We start from the raw sequence: 15,743 nt of genomic DNA, 5'->3' as shown, positions 1-15,743 counted from the left end.
TCTGGAACGAATTCCCGCACCCGTCTCCCACTACATGGGTCCTGAAGCTGCCAGCCAGTCGCCTGTAGTTTATCTATAGAACACTGTTCTAATACATACTAAAATTTCTCCTCCGATTGAGGATTTCGCCAATCAAATTAACTTCTCTGCTTTATGGCCAGAAACGTGGCCCGCCGTCTCTCATGAGAAGAAATGCCAAAGGTCAATTGGTGTCCGCCGTTCGTGACCGTTGTGCATTTCTTCGTACTAGAAAGGTGGCTCCTCCTCTTGTAAAGTGCTGTCGCTCTCCACCCCTGGCATGCAGCATCTGGCTGTTTTCAACGATTGTTTAACGACAGGAGAGCGTCCGGCATCATCAGTTGATCAGCCCCGCCACGGGGAGACAGCCTCTAGGGCTATAAAGCCTTCTCTCTGTTCTTTTTAGACCAATAAAACATCCCTCTCGGTCGAACATGATACGTCTTCTCTTTTAAACTTTTATTTGCCGACTGCCGCTTTCACAAGAACGCGTAACGACCTCCGCTCCCCTATCAGCTTCCAGCTCAGACTAATTCCCCAGCACGCAACACACCAGAAAAAATGTTATTGTGCTGCGCTACCCACTATCAACCAAAGAAATGATCAATTATCCTATCATCCATCGCAAATTTCAATGGAATATCGAATAAAATATCTAAACGAACTGGTGTAATATTACGCATATGGAGGCAAAATATTTTCGTCTTACAATCTATTCACAATAACTAGTGCTAGTTGGTCAGTTTTGTTGCGGTTTTCAGTCCGAAAACTGGTTTAATGTAGCTCTTGACACCATTCGACTTGTACAAGTATCTTAACCTCAGGATAACTAGTGCCAGGTTCGTCCATTTGAATCTGGTTACTGTGTTCAAGCTTTGGCCCGTCTCTACAAAGTTACCACTCCTCTCTTCACGTCCCTCCATTAACAGACTGACGATTTCTTGATGCCTCAGGATGTGTCCTGCCAATCGATCCCTTCCTTTAGTGAAGCCGTGCCATAAATTTCGTTTTTTCCTAATTCAGTCCATTACCTCAAGTTCTGTTATTCGATCACCCATTTAATGATCAGTATTCTCCTGTAGCACCATATTTCATGATATTTTATTACTTTCTTATCTGAGCTTTTAAATTTACGGGTGACAGTTATTGAACTATATGAAAAAACATAAATTAGTTGCAAACTACGGCAGGCACACACTTTATTCAACATGTAAACGTCACTACAGTTATTCGGTATGAAGATGGTATCTGTTCTTTCGGACATGTTTCATATAGTTAAGGCTAACCGGCCATTGACCTCCTCCTTCTGTGCGGCTGCACATGCATTGCCAGAACTCTTACGGGACTCGGTAAGATTGTCTGCCGCGAGTAATGAGTTTAGTGGGCAGGGGCACTACGAATGTAGTGTCTGGACATGTGGGTCTCACGGGGAGCGTGCAGGGGATAAATCCCTGCAGCTGCACTATCCTCTGTGCCCTCGGTGGCTCAGATAGATAGAGCGTCTGCTATGTAAGCAGGAGATCCCGGGTTCGAGTCCCGGTCGGGGCACATATTTTCAACTGCCCTCGTTGATGTTTATCAACGCCTGTCGACAGCTTAGGGTCTTGATTTAATTATCATATGACAGATACTCGGATTTAGGTTATGACATGTTCGATATGCCTACCATCATTGGCGGTGATGTGGATCAGACGACTAGCGAAATTCTGCATGACATACTAAACTGTCGGAACATCGATGCTTTCGATGACCTCCTGAACGGCTGTCTGCAGATCAGCAATGGTTTTGGGGTTATTGCTACACATCTTGTCCTTAATATAGCCCCAAAAAAAAGAGTCTCATGTGTTCAGATCCGGAGAATATAGTGGCCAATCGAGGCCTAGCCAGTGGCCTCTGGGTACCCCAGAGCCAGAATGCGGTCCCGAAAGTGCGCCTCCAGGGCATCAAACACGCTCGTGCTTCGATTGTGTCGAGCTGCGTCTTGCATGAACCACATCTTGTCGAAATCAGGGTCACTTTGGACAATGGGGACAAAATCATGTTCCAAGACCCTCACGCAGCTTTTGTTAGTCACCGTGCCATCAAGGAATATCGCACCGATTATTCAGTGACTGGTGGACATTGCACACCACGTAGACACGCGTTGAGGGAGAAGAGAATTCTCGATCACGAAATGCGCATTCTCTGTCCCCCAAATGCACCAGTATAGCTTATTGACGAACCCATTCAAATGAAAGTGGGCTTTGTCGCTAAACCAAACCATACAGCACTTACTAATTCACATCATGCCCCGCGGTCAACGATGCAGTTTGAACGTCGTAAAGCGAACCGTTCAAAAGTTATGACGATTTTATTTCATACAGTTCAATAATTGGCACGCTGTATATTCGACATTAAAAAATATCTCTTTTTCAGAAAAATATCCACTGTCAGTCTGCATTTTATAGTTTCTCTACTTCGGCTATGATCAGCCATTTTGGTTCTCCCCTAGTAAAACACACCTATTCCTTTTAGTGTGCCGTTTATTTATACTATTCTCTCAGTATCGCCTGTTTTGGTTGGAATGCATTCCATTACATTTGTTTTACTTCTTTTGCTGTGCATCACGTAAGTTCTGTTCAAGACACTGAGCATTCTAGTTCAACTGATCTTCCTAGTCCTTTGCCGTCCATCAGGATTACAATATGATCAGAAAACCTCAAAATTGTTATTTCCTCTCCCTGAACTTTAACTCTCGTATCAAATATCCTATTTGTTTCCTTGTTCAATGTACAGACGGAATAACAGAAGGGGTTGAATAGAAATCTGTCTCACTTTCTTCTCAACTACATCCTCAATTTCAATTATATCAGCTCTTGCAACTCCTGTCTGGCTTCTGTACAAGTTGTAGATAACCTTTAATTCCCAGCACTGAAAATGAGGATCATTTTCCGAAAAGCGTCGTGTGAAACATAAATTTAAAAAATAATCGTGACTGATAGCAGAAAAGTCATTTATAAGCAAACTCATTGTTTTTTCAATCTCAGGCTTTCACGAACATTTCTAATGAATCAAATCAGGGCACATATTAAACTGATAGCTCGGTAATACGCGCACTTTTCAGTACCCGTGTTTTGTAACTGATGTTATTACGCACTTTTGTGGTCTGAGATTAAGCTGCTCAACAAATAATGCCAATGTTATGCACAATATATACCTGATTATATTGAGTGCTGATTATTGCCGTGTTTTGCAGAGGATCACACTGCATACAAACGTCTGATGAATACATAGTCAATTAGCTGTGTGGATGTTTTATTACTGTGGGGATCGTTTCGTTCACTACGTTTAATTTTTTTATTACTTATTATCCTACATTCCATGTTTTGTACATCTTTAACATTGTAACTGTTTTTAAAAAATGCTGTACATAGGGGCTTTCTTGTGTCTGTTGACGGTAGTTTGCATCTGTTCAACGCATAGCGTTGACCTTTATTTATTAATATAATGGGACACGCACTTGCGTAAGTGAATACAACGAATGCTGCCACGAGTAAGGCGCTGTCTATATTTTGCGTCTGCGCTTCGTACCATGCTTTCACTTTCATACAGGAAAATGTTTTCTAAATCGTTGCTAAAGAAAATATTAACTGGGCAGTATGATGTTTTTGATCACAGGATGGTCTGTTGATGGTAAGTGGTATCTAAACCGATGGCGTTATCGGCAAGCGCGATGCACACAACCCTTCTGAGACCAATTGAGGAGCTGCCTGACTGAGAAGTTGGTGCTCTGGTCGCTAAAACCGACAACGAGCAGGAGAGCGATGTGGAGACCACAAGCCTCTCCATATCCGCATCCAGTGACGCCTATCAGCAGATGATGACACGGCGTTCTGTCGGTGCCGCTGGACCTTACGAGATCTGTTCGGACATAGTTAGTTAACGCAATGGTCATACAGAGTAGTATAATGGTTAGAGAATAGATGACTAGCAATTTTATCGCATGTAGCGTCGGTTAACAACACGACTTCTCTTATAGCGATCATGATGCAGTCTCGTCTGGCGCTGTCGCGTTAAGTGTGCTGCATACCATTGTTAAAGAACGTTTAAATCATCGAAAGTTATGGCCAGGTAGCAGTTTTCTACGGGGATGGTATTCGAAGTTGGTCGTACGAAACGGTAAGTACCTTAATACTGGTGGGAATCACGTGGACAAAGTAGATTGAAATACAGGGTTTCATTGAAAAACAATTGCTAAGAAAAGTCTACTTGTTTTATTTTTATTTCAAAACGGCACTTACTTAAAAGCACACGCTGTATTATACTTTTTTCTTTAATTTCTTGTAAAACATAGTCATAATCTTCTTCGTTATTTGCGTGGCGATTGGTGTCTTTTCCTTGCCGAGAGGACGCCGATTCAACTGGAGACGCAGAGGGCAATTGAACACTGGGCGCTTTAGTTGCCGACAGCATTATTTTGGTCGGTCGAGTGATGCAACATGTTGTTGTTGTTGTTGTTGTTGTTGTTGTTGTTGTCTTCAGTCCTGAGACTGGTTTGATGCAACTCTCCATGCTACTCTATCCTGTGCAAGCTTCTTCATCTCCCAGTACCTACTGCAACCTACATCCTTATGAATCTGCTTGGTGTATTCATCTCTTGGTCTCCCTCTACGATTTTTACCCTCCATGCTGCCCTCCAATATTAAATTGGTGATCCCTTGATGCCTCAAAACATGTCCTACCAACCGATCCCTTCTTCTAGTCAAGTTGTGCCACAAACTTCTCTTTCCCCAATCCTATTCAATCTACATCTACATCTACATCTATACTCCGCGAGCCACCTTACGGTGTGTGGCGGAGGGTACTTATTGTACCACTATCTGATCCCCCCTTCCCTGTTCCATTCACGAATTGTGCGTGGGAAGAACGACTGCTTGTAAGTCTCCGTATTTGCTCTAATTTCTCGGATCTTTTCGTTGTGATCATTACGCGAGATATATGTGGGCGGTAGTAATATGTTGCCCATCTCTTCCCGGAATGTGCTCTCTCGTAATTTCGATAATAAACCTCTCCGTATTGCGTAACGCCTTTCTTGAAGTGTCCGCCACTGGAGCTTGTTCAGCATCTCCGTAACGCTCTCGCGCTGACTAAATGTCCCCATGACGAATCGCGCTGCTTTTCGCTGGATCATGTCTATCTCTTCTATTAATCCAACCTGGTAAGGGTCCCATACTGATGAGCAATACTCAAGAATCGGACGAACAAGCGTTTTGTAAGCTACTTCTTTCGTCAATGAGTCACATTTTCTTAGAATTCTTCTTATGAATCTCAACCTGGCGCCTGCTTTTCCCACTATTTGTTTTATGTGATCATTCCACTTCAGATCGCTCCGGATAGTAACTCCTAAGTATTTTACGGTCGTTACCGCTTCCAATGATTTACCACCTATGGCATAATCGTACTGGAATGGATTTCTGCCCCTATTTATGCGCATTATATTACATTTATCTACGTTTAGGGAAAGCTGCCAGCTGTCGCACCATGCATTAATCCTCTGCAGGTCCTCCTGGAGTACGTACGAGTCTTCTGATGTTGCTACTTTCTTGTAGACAACCGTGTCATCTGCAAATAGCCTCACGGAGCTACCGATGTTGTCAACTAAGTCATGTATGTATATTGTAAACAATAAAGGTCCTATCACGCTTCCCTGCGGTACTCCCGAAATTACCTCTACATCTGCAGATTTTGAACCGTTAAGAATGACATGTTGTGTTCTTTCTTCTAGGAAATCCTGAATCCAATCACAAACCTGGTCCGATATTCCGTAAGCTCGTATTTTTTTCACTAAACGTAAGTGCGGAACCGTATCAAATGCCTTCCTGAAGTCCAGGAATACGGCATCAATCTGCTCGCCAGTGTCTACGGCACTGTGAATTTCTTGGGCAAATAGGGCGAGCTGAGTTTCACATGATCTCTGTTTGCGGAATCCATGTTGGTTATGATGAAGGAGATTTGTATTATCTAAGAACGTCATAATACGAGAACACAAAACATGTTCCATTATTCTACAACAGATTGACGTAAGCGAAATAGGCCTATAATTATTCGCATCTGATTTATGACCCTTCTTGAAAATGGGAACGACCTGCGCTTTCTTCCAGTCGCTAGGTACTTTACGTTCTTCCAGCGATCTACGATAAATTGCTGATAGAAAGGGGGCAAGTTCTTTAGCATAATCACTGTAGAATCTTAAGAGTATCTCGTCTGGTCCGGATGCTTTTCCGCTACTAAGTGATAGCAGTTGTTTTTCAATTCCGATATCGTTTATTTCAATATTTTCCATTTTGGCGTCCGTGCGACGGCTGAAGTCAGGGACCGTGTTACGATTTTCCGCAGTGAAACAGTTTCGGAACACTGAATTCAGTATTTCTGCCTTTCTTCGGTCGTCCTCTGTTTCGGTTCAAAAAATGGCTCTGAGCACTATGGGACTCAACTGCTGTGGTCATAAGTCCCCTAGGACTTAGAACTACTTAAACCTAACTAACCTAAGGACAGCACACAACACCCAGCCATCACGAGGCAGAGAAAATCCCTGACCCCGCCGGGAATCGAACCCGGGAACCCGGGCGTGGGAAGCGAGAACGCTACCGCACGACCACGAGATGCGGGCTCTGTTTCGGTGCCATCGTGGTCAACGAGTGACTGAATAGGGGATTTAGATCCGCTTACCGATTTTACATATGACCAAAACTTTTTAGGGTTCTTGTTTAGATTGTTTGCCAATGTTTTATGTTCGAATTCGTTGAATGCTTCTCTCATTGCTCTCTTTACGCTCTTTTTCGCTTCGTTCAGCTTTTCCTTATCAGCTATGATTCGACTACTCTTAAACCTATGATGAAGCTTTCTTTGTTTCCGTAGTACCTTTCGTACATGATTGTTATACCACGGTGGATCTTTCCCCTCGCTTTGGACCTTAGTCGGTACGAACTTATCTAAGGCGTACTGGACGATGTTTCTGAATTTTTTCCATTTTTGTTCCACATCCTCTTCCTCAGAAATGAACGTTTGATGGTGGTCACTCAGATATTCTGCGATTTGTGCCCTATCACTCTTGTTAAGCAAATATATTTTCCTTCCTTTCTTGGCATTTCTTATTACACTTGTAGTCATTGATGCAACCACTGACTTATGATCACTGATACCCTCTTCTACATTCACGGAGTCGAAAAGTTCCGGTCTATTTGTTGCTATGAGGTCTAAAACGTTAGCTTCACGAGTTGGTTCTCTAACTATCTGCTCGAAGTAATTCTCGGACGAGGCAGTCAGGATAATGTCACAAGAGTCTCTGTCCCTGGCTCAAGTTCTGATTGTGTGACTATCCCATTCTATACCTGGTAGATTGAAGTCTCCCCCTATTACAATAGTATGATCACGAAACTTCTTCACGACGTTCTGCAGGTTCTCTCTGAGGCGCTCAACTACTACGGTTGCTGATGCAGGTGGTCTATAGAAGCATCCGACTATCATATCTGACCCACCTTTGATACTTAACCCAGATTATTTCACATTCGCATTCGCTAATAACTTCACTGGATATTATTGAATTCTTTACTGCTATAAATACTCCTCCACCATTGGCGTTTATCCTATCCTTGCGGTATATATTCCATTCTGTGTCTAGGATTTCGTTACTGTTCACTTCCGGTTTTAACCAACTTTCCGTTCCTAATACTATATACGCACTATTTCCTTCAATAAGAGATACTAATTCAGGAACCTTGCCCTGGATACTCCTGCAGTTTACCAATATTACGTTAACTTTTCCTGTTTTTGGTCTCTGAGGACGGACGTTCTTTATCAACGATGATAATGTCCTCTCTGGTAAGCCGTCAGGCATTTTATCGTTTCGCCCAAGGGGGGGGTCCCTCTAACCTAAAAAACCCCCGTGTGCACGCCACACGTACTCTGCTACCCTAGTAGCTGCTTCCGGTGTGTAGTGCACGCCTGACCTGTCTAGGGGGGCCCTACAGTTCTCCACCCAATAACGGAGGTCGATGAATTTGCAACCATTATAGTCGCAGAGTCGTCTGAGCCTCTGGTTTAGACCCTCCACACGGCTCCAAACCAGAGGACCGCGATCGACTCTGGGCACTATGCTGCAGATATTAAGCTCAGCTTGCACTCCGCGTGCGATGCTGGTTGTCTTCACCAAATCAGCCAGCCGCCGGAAGGAACCAAGGATGGCCTCAGAACCCAAGCGGCAGGCTTCATTCGTTCCGACATGTGCTACTATCTGCAGCCGGTCTCACCCAGTGCGTTCAATAGCTGCCGGAAGGGCCTCCTCCACGTTACGGACGAGACCCCCCGGCAAGCACACCGAGTGCACACTGGCATTCTTCCCCGACCTACCCGCTATTTTCCTGAGGGGCTCCATAACCCGCCTAACGTTGGAGCTCCCTATAACTAATAGGCCCGCCCTCTGTGACTGTCGGGACCTTGCCGGAGAATCGGCCACTGGCCCAACAGGCGAGGCATCCTGTGGTGGCTCGGAAACGATGTCATCACCACTAGGAAGCACCCCGTACCTGTTGGAAAGGGGTAAGGCAGCTGCCACGCGGCCAGATCCCACCTTTGCCTCTCGGCCAGGCACGCGCGAGCCCACCACTGTCCGCCATTCACCCTGGAGTGATGGCTGACCGGTAAGATGCTCACTGCCGGAAGACGCAGCGACATCAGGGGTTCCATGTGATTCCAAGGCCACCGAAGTAGGCATAGGTCTCACCACAGTTGCCCCAACGCCACTACGAGCCGACGCCTGCGCCTCGAGCTCGATGAGCCTAACAGACAAAGCCTCCACCTGCCCCCGAAGAGTGGCCAATTCTCCTTGCGTCCGCTCACAACAACCACAGTCCCTACACATGACTATGTTTACCCTACTCTATACGGTGACAAATTCCCAAGATAATCTTCTGATGAGCTACTCTGATAATCAAGAAACACTCACTGAAATACGAGACGCGAAAACTACGCTAGGTTTTCCCAGAAAAACTATTTAAAAGCTAAGCGCAGCAAATAAGTACAAAAACGCTTTATACAAACAGTACTCGCTGCTGCTGGTGCTCTCGCTCTGGCTGTCACAAGACAACTGCTGATTCAAGTGACTAGTGGCTAACGGCCGCGAAACAAACAAAAGACGGTTTTAGGGCGCTTTCTGTTCTAAACGATCAAGAAAACACTAAGAAATCTAACACGAAAACTACGTAAAGTTTTATCAAGAACTGTTAGTTACTATGCAGAGCAGATAAACACAAATAGAATCCCTTCCTTAGTGGATGGTCGTAAACAAAATGCAAAATAAACGCTTTATACAAACAGTACTCGCTGCTGCTGGTGCTCTCGCTCTGGCTGTCACAAGACAACTGCTGATTCAAGTGACTAGTGGCTAACCTCCTCATTAGTGACGTGATCTACCCACCTTATCTTCAGCATTCTTCTGTAGCACCACATTTCGAAAGCTTCTATTCTCTTCTTGTCTAAACTATTTATCGTCCATGTTTCGCTTCCATACATGGTTACACTCCACACAAATAATTTCAGAAACGACTTCCTAACACTTAAACCAATACTCGATGTTAACAAATTTCTCTTCTTCAGAAACGCTTTCCTTCCCATTGCCAGTCTACATTTTATATCCTCTCTACTTCGACCATCATCAGTTATTTTGCTCCCCAAATAGCAAAACTCCTTTACTACTTTAAGTGCCTCATTTCCTAATCTAATTCCCTCAGCATCACCCGACTTAATTAGACTACATTCCATTATCCTCGTTTTGCTTTTGTTGATGTTCATCTTATATCCTCCCTTCAAGACACCATCCATTCCGTTCAACTGCTCTTCCAAGTCCTTTGCCGTCTCTGACAGAATTACAATGTCATCGGCGAACCTCAAAGTTTTTATTTCTTCTCCGTGGATTTTAATACCTACTCCGAATTTTTCTTTTGTTTCCTTCACTGCTTGCTCAATATACAGATTGAATAACATCGGGGAGAGGCTACAACCCTGTCTCACTCCCTTCCCAACCACTGCTTCCCTTTCATGCCCCTCAACTCTTATAACTGCCATTTGGTTTCTTTACAAATTGTAAATAGCCTTTCGCTCCCTGTATTTTACCCCTGTCACCTTCAGAATTCGAAAGAGAGTATCCCAGTCAACATTGTCAAAAGCTTTCTCTAAGTCTACAAATGCTAGAAACGTAGGTTTGCCTTTCCTTAATCTAGCTTCTAAGATAAGCCGTAGGGTCAGTATTGCCTCATGTGTTCCAATATTTCTTCGGAATCCTAACTGATCTTCCCCAAGGTCGGCTTCTACTAGTTTTTCCATTCGTCTGTAAAGAATTCGCGTTAGTATTTTGCAGCCGTGACTTATTAAACTGATAGTTCGGAAATTTTCACATCTGTCAACACCTGCTTTCTCTGGGATTGGGATTATTATATTCTTCTTGAAGTCTGAGAATATTTCACCTGTCTCATACATCTTGCTCACCAGATGGTAGAGTTTTGTCAGGACTGGCTCTCCCAAGGCCGTCAGTAGTTCCAACGGAATGTTGTCTACTCCCGGGGCCTTGTTTCGACTCAGGTCTTTCAGTGCTCTGTCGCACTCTTCGTGCAGTATCATATCTCCCATTTCATTTTCATCTACATCCTCTTCCATTTCCATAATATTGTTCTCAAGTACATCGCCTCTATATACTGCTTCCATCTTTCTGCTTTCCCTTCTTTGCTTAGAACTGGCTTTCCATCTGAGCTCTTGATATTCATACAAGTGGTTTTCCTTTCTCCAAAGGTCTCTCTAACTTTCCTGTAGGCAGTATCTATCTTACCCCTAGTGAGATAAGCCTCTACGTCCTTACATTTATCCTCTAGCCATCCCTGCTTAGCCATTTTGCACATCCTGTCGATCTCATTTTTGAGACGTTTGTATTCCTTTTTGCCTGCTTCATTTATTGCATTTTTATATTTTCTCCTTTCATCAATGAAATTCAATATTTCTTCTGTTACCCAAGGATTTCTACTAGCCCTCGTCTTTTTACCCACTTGATCCTCTGCTGCCGTCACTACTTCATTCCTCAAAGCTACCCATTCTTCTTCTACCGTATTTCTTTCCCGCATTCCTGCTATTTGTTCCCTTACGCTCTCCCTGAAACTCTGTACAACCTCTGGTTTAGTCAGTTTATTCAGGTCCCATCTCCTTAAATTCCCACCTTTTTGCAGTTTCTTCAGTTTTAATCTACAGTTCATATCCAATAGATTGTGGTCAGAGTTCACATCTGCCCCTGGAAATGACTTACAATTTAAAACATGGTTCCTAAATCTCTGTCTTACTATTATGTAATCTATCTGATACCTTTTAGTATCTCCAGGGTTCTTCCATGTATACAACCTTCTTTTCTGATTCTTGAACCAAGTGTTAGCTATTATTAAGTTATGCTCTGCACAAAATTCTACCAGGCGGCTTCCTCTTTCATTTCTTACCCCCAATCCATATTCACCCACTATGTTTCCTTCTCTCCCTTTTCCTACTACCGAATTCCAGTCACCCATGAGTATTAAATTTTCGTCTCCCTTCACTATCTGAATAATTTCTTTTATTTCATCATACATTTCTTCAATTTCTTCGTCATCTGCATAGCTAGTTGGCATATAAACTAGTACTATTGTAGTAGGCGTGGGCTTCGTGTCTATCTTGGCCACAATAATGCGTTCACTATGCAGTTTATAGTAGCTTACCCGTATTCCTATTTTTTTATTCATTATTAAACCTACTCTTGCATTACCCCTATTTGACTTTGTATTTATAATCCTGGATTCGCCTGGCCGAAAGTCTTGTTCCTCCTGCCACCGAACTTCACTAATTCCCACTATATCTTACTTTAACCTATCCATTTCCCTTTTTAAATTTTCTAACCTACCTTCGCGATGAAGGGATCTGACATTCCACGCTCCAATCGGTAGAACGCCAGTTTTCTTTCTCCTGATAACGACGTCCTCTTGAGTAGTCCCCGCCCGGAGATACGAATGGGGGACTATTTTACCTCCGGAATATTTTACCAAAGAGGACGCCATCATTAACCATACAGTAAAGCTGCATGCCCTCGGGAAAAATTAAGGCTGTAGTTTCCCCTTGCTTTCAACCGTTCGCAGTACCAGCACAGCAAGGCCGTTTTGGTCAGTGTTACAAGGCCAGATCAGTCAATCATCCAGACTGTTGCCCATGCAACTACTGAAAAGGCTGCTGCCCCTCTTCAGGAACCACGCGTTTGTCTGGCCTCTGAGCAGATACCCCTCCTTGTGGTTGCACCTACGGTACGGCTATTGGGGGGGGGGGGGTGATGCAACATACAGGGTGACAATTATTGAACTACATAAAAAAGCCCCGCGATGTTTGAGGCGCTATGCCACGGATTGCTCGGCCCCTCCCGCCGGTGTTTCGAGTCCTCCCTCGGGCATGGGCATATGTGTGTGTGTGTGTGTGTGTGTGTGTGTGTGTGTGGTGTGTGTGTGTGTGTGTGTGTGTGTGTGTGTTACTCTTACCATAAGTTAGTTTAAGTAGTGTGTTAGTGTAGGGAACGATGACCTCAGCAGTTTGGTCCCTTGGGAACTGACACCCATTTGAACATATAAAATAGGGTAAATTAGTCTCAAATTACGACGTGCACACACTTTGTTCAACATGTAAATGTTATAACGGATATTTGGATTTAGGTTATGACATGTTAGATATGCCTACCATCATTAGCGATAATGTGGCACAGACGAATAGTGAAATTTTGCATGACCAGCGAAGAGTCGGAACATTGAAGCTGTCGATGACCTCTACAATGGCTGTTTTCAGGTCAGCAAAGATTTTGTGGTTATTGCTGTACACCTTGTCTTTAATATACCCGGTATTTAGATCCAGAGAATATAGCGGCCAATCGATACCCATGCCAGCGGTCTCCCCAAAGTGCTCGACCAGGACAGCATGCACTCTCCTGCTTCGGTGGTGTCGAGCTGCGTCTTGCATGAACCACATATTGTCGAAATCAAGGTCACTTTCGATAATGGGGATGAAATCATCTTCCAAAACGTTCACGTACCGTTCGGTAGCCACCGTGCCATCAAGGAATATCGCACCGATTATTCTGTTCAAAATGATTCAAATGGCTCTGAGCACTATGGGACTTAACATCTGAGGTCATCCGTCCCCTAGAACTTAGAACTACTTAAACCTAACTAACCTAAGGACATCACACACATCCATGCCCGAGGCAGGATTCGAACCTGCGACCGTAGCGGTAGCGCTGTTCCAGACTGAAGCGCCTAGAACCGCTCGGCCACTACGGCCGGCGATTATTCTGTGACTGGACATTGCACACCACACTGTCAGCCATTGAGGGAGAAGGGACTTCTCGGTTTTTGAGTCCCCCAAATGCGCCAGATTTGGTTATTGACGAAACCATCCTAATGAAAGTCGGCTTCGTCGCTAAACCAAACCGTACGGAGCACACTAATTCCCATCATGTCCTGTGGCTAACCGTGTAGTTTTAAAGTCGTAACGCAAACCGTTCAAAAGTTATGACGATTTTAATTCCTATAGTTAAATAACTGCCAGCCTGTAGTGTACTGTGAGGTGTACAGGCTGTGCACTGAGTGTGTCAAATGCGCAGTAAGTCCGACGCACGGAGAGCCATGTTACGGTTGTTTTGCGGTGGCAGCATGTGTGGGATCTCTATGAACGCGAGTAGCAATATCGCCGAACAATAAAGCATAGTTTCGACCGGCCACTATCGTGCCGCTGTCTAATTCCGACACGCGCTGGTAGACGTTGGGTTGTTCTGAGGGAGGAGACCAGACAGCGAGGTAATCTGTCTCATCGGATTGGGGAAGGATGGGGAAGGAAGTCGACCGTGCCCTTTCAAAGGAACCAACCCGGCATTTGCCTGCGGCGATTTAGGGAAATCACGGAAAACCTAAATCAGGATAGCCGGATGCGGGATTGAACCGTCGTCCTCCCGCTGGTAGACGTTCCACGTCCTTAAGCGAGCCATAACTACGTCTTCACCCTTAATTTTGAAAAAACTCACTATGTCCAGTTCTGTACACCGAATAGAGTCATACCGACAATTGATGTAGCATATGAACAGGGCTCAGTTAACAGGGTAGAATTCTCCAAATTTTTGGGTGTTCACATTTAAGTCATCTTGAACTGGAAGAAGCATATTACTGAGCTTCTCAAACAACTAAGTTCAACTTCTTTCGCTCTTCGTACAATCGCTACTCTTGGTAATAAACAGATCAGTCTCCTAACGTACTTTGCATATTTCCACTCAATAATGTCTTATGGAATAGTTTTCTGGGGTAACTCACCACTTAGACATGAAGTATTGACTGCACAAAAGAGAGCAGTGAGAATAATTAGTCGTGTTCACTAAGGACGTCATGTAAGCACCTATTCAAGGAGTTAGGTATTTTAACTTCATCAGAGTACATACATATTCTCTAATGAAATTCGTTATAAATAATCTCTCGCAATTCGTGAAGAACAGTGATGATCATACGTACAACATTAGAGGGAAAAATGACCTTTCCTATCCGTTATTGAAGCTGTCAGTTGCTCAAAAAGGAGTACATTCTTTAGCAACAAAAATATTTGATCATTTGCCCAACGACATAGTGTCTGGCAGGTAGCAGATCAAGTTGTACATCTAGCTTAAAATCATTTCTTTTGGACAACTCCTTCTATAACATGGACGAGTTTCTGTTCAGAACTCGTAAAAGAAAAAAGTACCTCTAAATGTAGTTGCAGGTGTAGAACTAAAAATTTCAGTAATATTAATGTTAGCACTGTTCATGAGTGTATATATATATTGTAATGTGACTTGTTCCACATCATATCGATAAAATGATCATCAAAATGGCCTACGGAACATGACATAACTAGACTAAACAAAACAACTAACGTTCAAATGCGATTTCTGCTTGAGGAACCGCTGGGTAATCTTATTATACAGGGTGAACATTAGTAAAAGGGGCAAACAGCAGGGACAGATTTTTGACTAGAAATGGAGGAAAAAAGGTGCTACGAACATGTGTCGGGAAATCCATCGTTGCCACTGAAGCTGCCGTTGACGAATGGATGTTCCTCTGATCACGTGCTGTGTCTGTAGCGCACAGATGACGATTATGCAGACTGATGATGTCAGTTCTGGTAAAGGTTGATCCATTACTAAAGAAAACTGATGACAGAAATACCGTAACTGTTGTTTTCTGGAGCAAAAACCATCGAAAAAATCCTTCCTGTAGAGGGAACTCCGCTGCTGATACTGCCTGCAGACGTGCAGGTGATAGGGCAGCACAGAAACAGAAGTACAACTTCGAACAGCCAAGATCGCTCTTATGCAGCTTTTATTGTGATAGCCGGTTTCAGCAAACTACGTTGCCATCATCAGATCTTGTCCACTACATTTCACTGAATCTTGACCAAATGCATCTTATATTGCATCATATCACAAAACGGTATTTCACGAACATGAGAGCAACAGTATACCAGCAAGTCAAGCCCGAAGTTACTATTACATAAAACATTCTTGACTTGCTCCTATACTCCAGTTCTGTTGTTATTTATAGATCCCCAGACTCCGATTTCACAGCATTTTTGCTAAAGCTAGAGGAGGTTCTTGGTTCACTTTATAGGAAATACAAAAAGTT

At 43.7% G+C, this 15,743-nt stretch overlaps 1 non-coding gene across 1 annotated transcript; it reads left to right on the top strand.

Annotated features, from left to right (window-relative positions):
- The first annotated feature begins 1,491 nt into the window (after positions 1-1,491).
- Positions 1,492-1,566, top strand: Trnat-ugu. The gene has a single exon. It is a non-coding gene; the product is annotated as a tRNA-Thr (tRNA).
- The last annotated feature ends 14,177 nt before the right edge of the window (positions 1,567-15,743 follow it).

This window comes from Schistocerca americana, chromosome 1, assembly GCF_021461395.2.
Source record: "Schistocerca americana isolate TAMUIC-IGC-003095 chromosome 1, iqSchAmer2.1, whole genome shotgun sequence".
NCBI lineage: Eukaryota > Metazoa > Arthropoda > Insecta > Orthoptera > Acrididae > Schistocerca > Schistocerca americana.
This window is presented reverse-complemented; position numbering and strand designations above follow the sequence as displayed.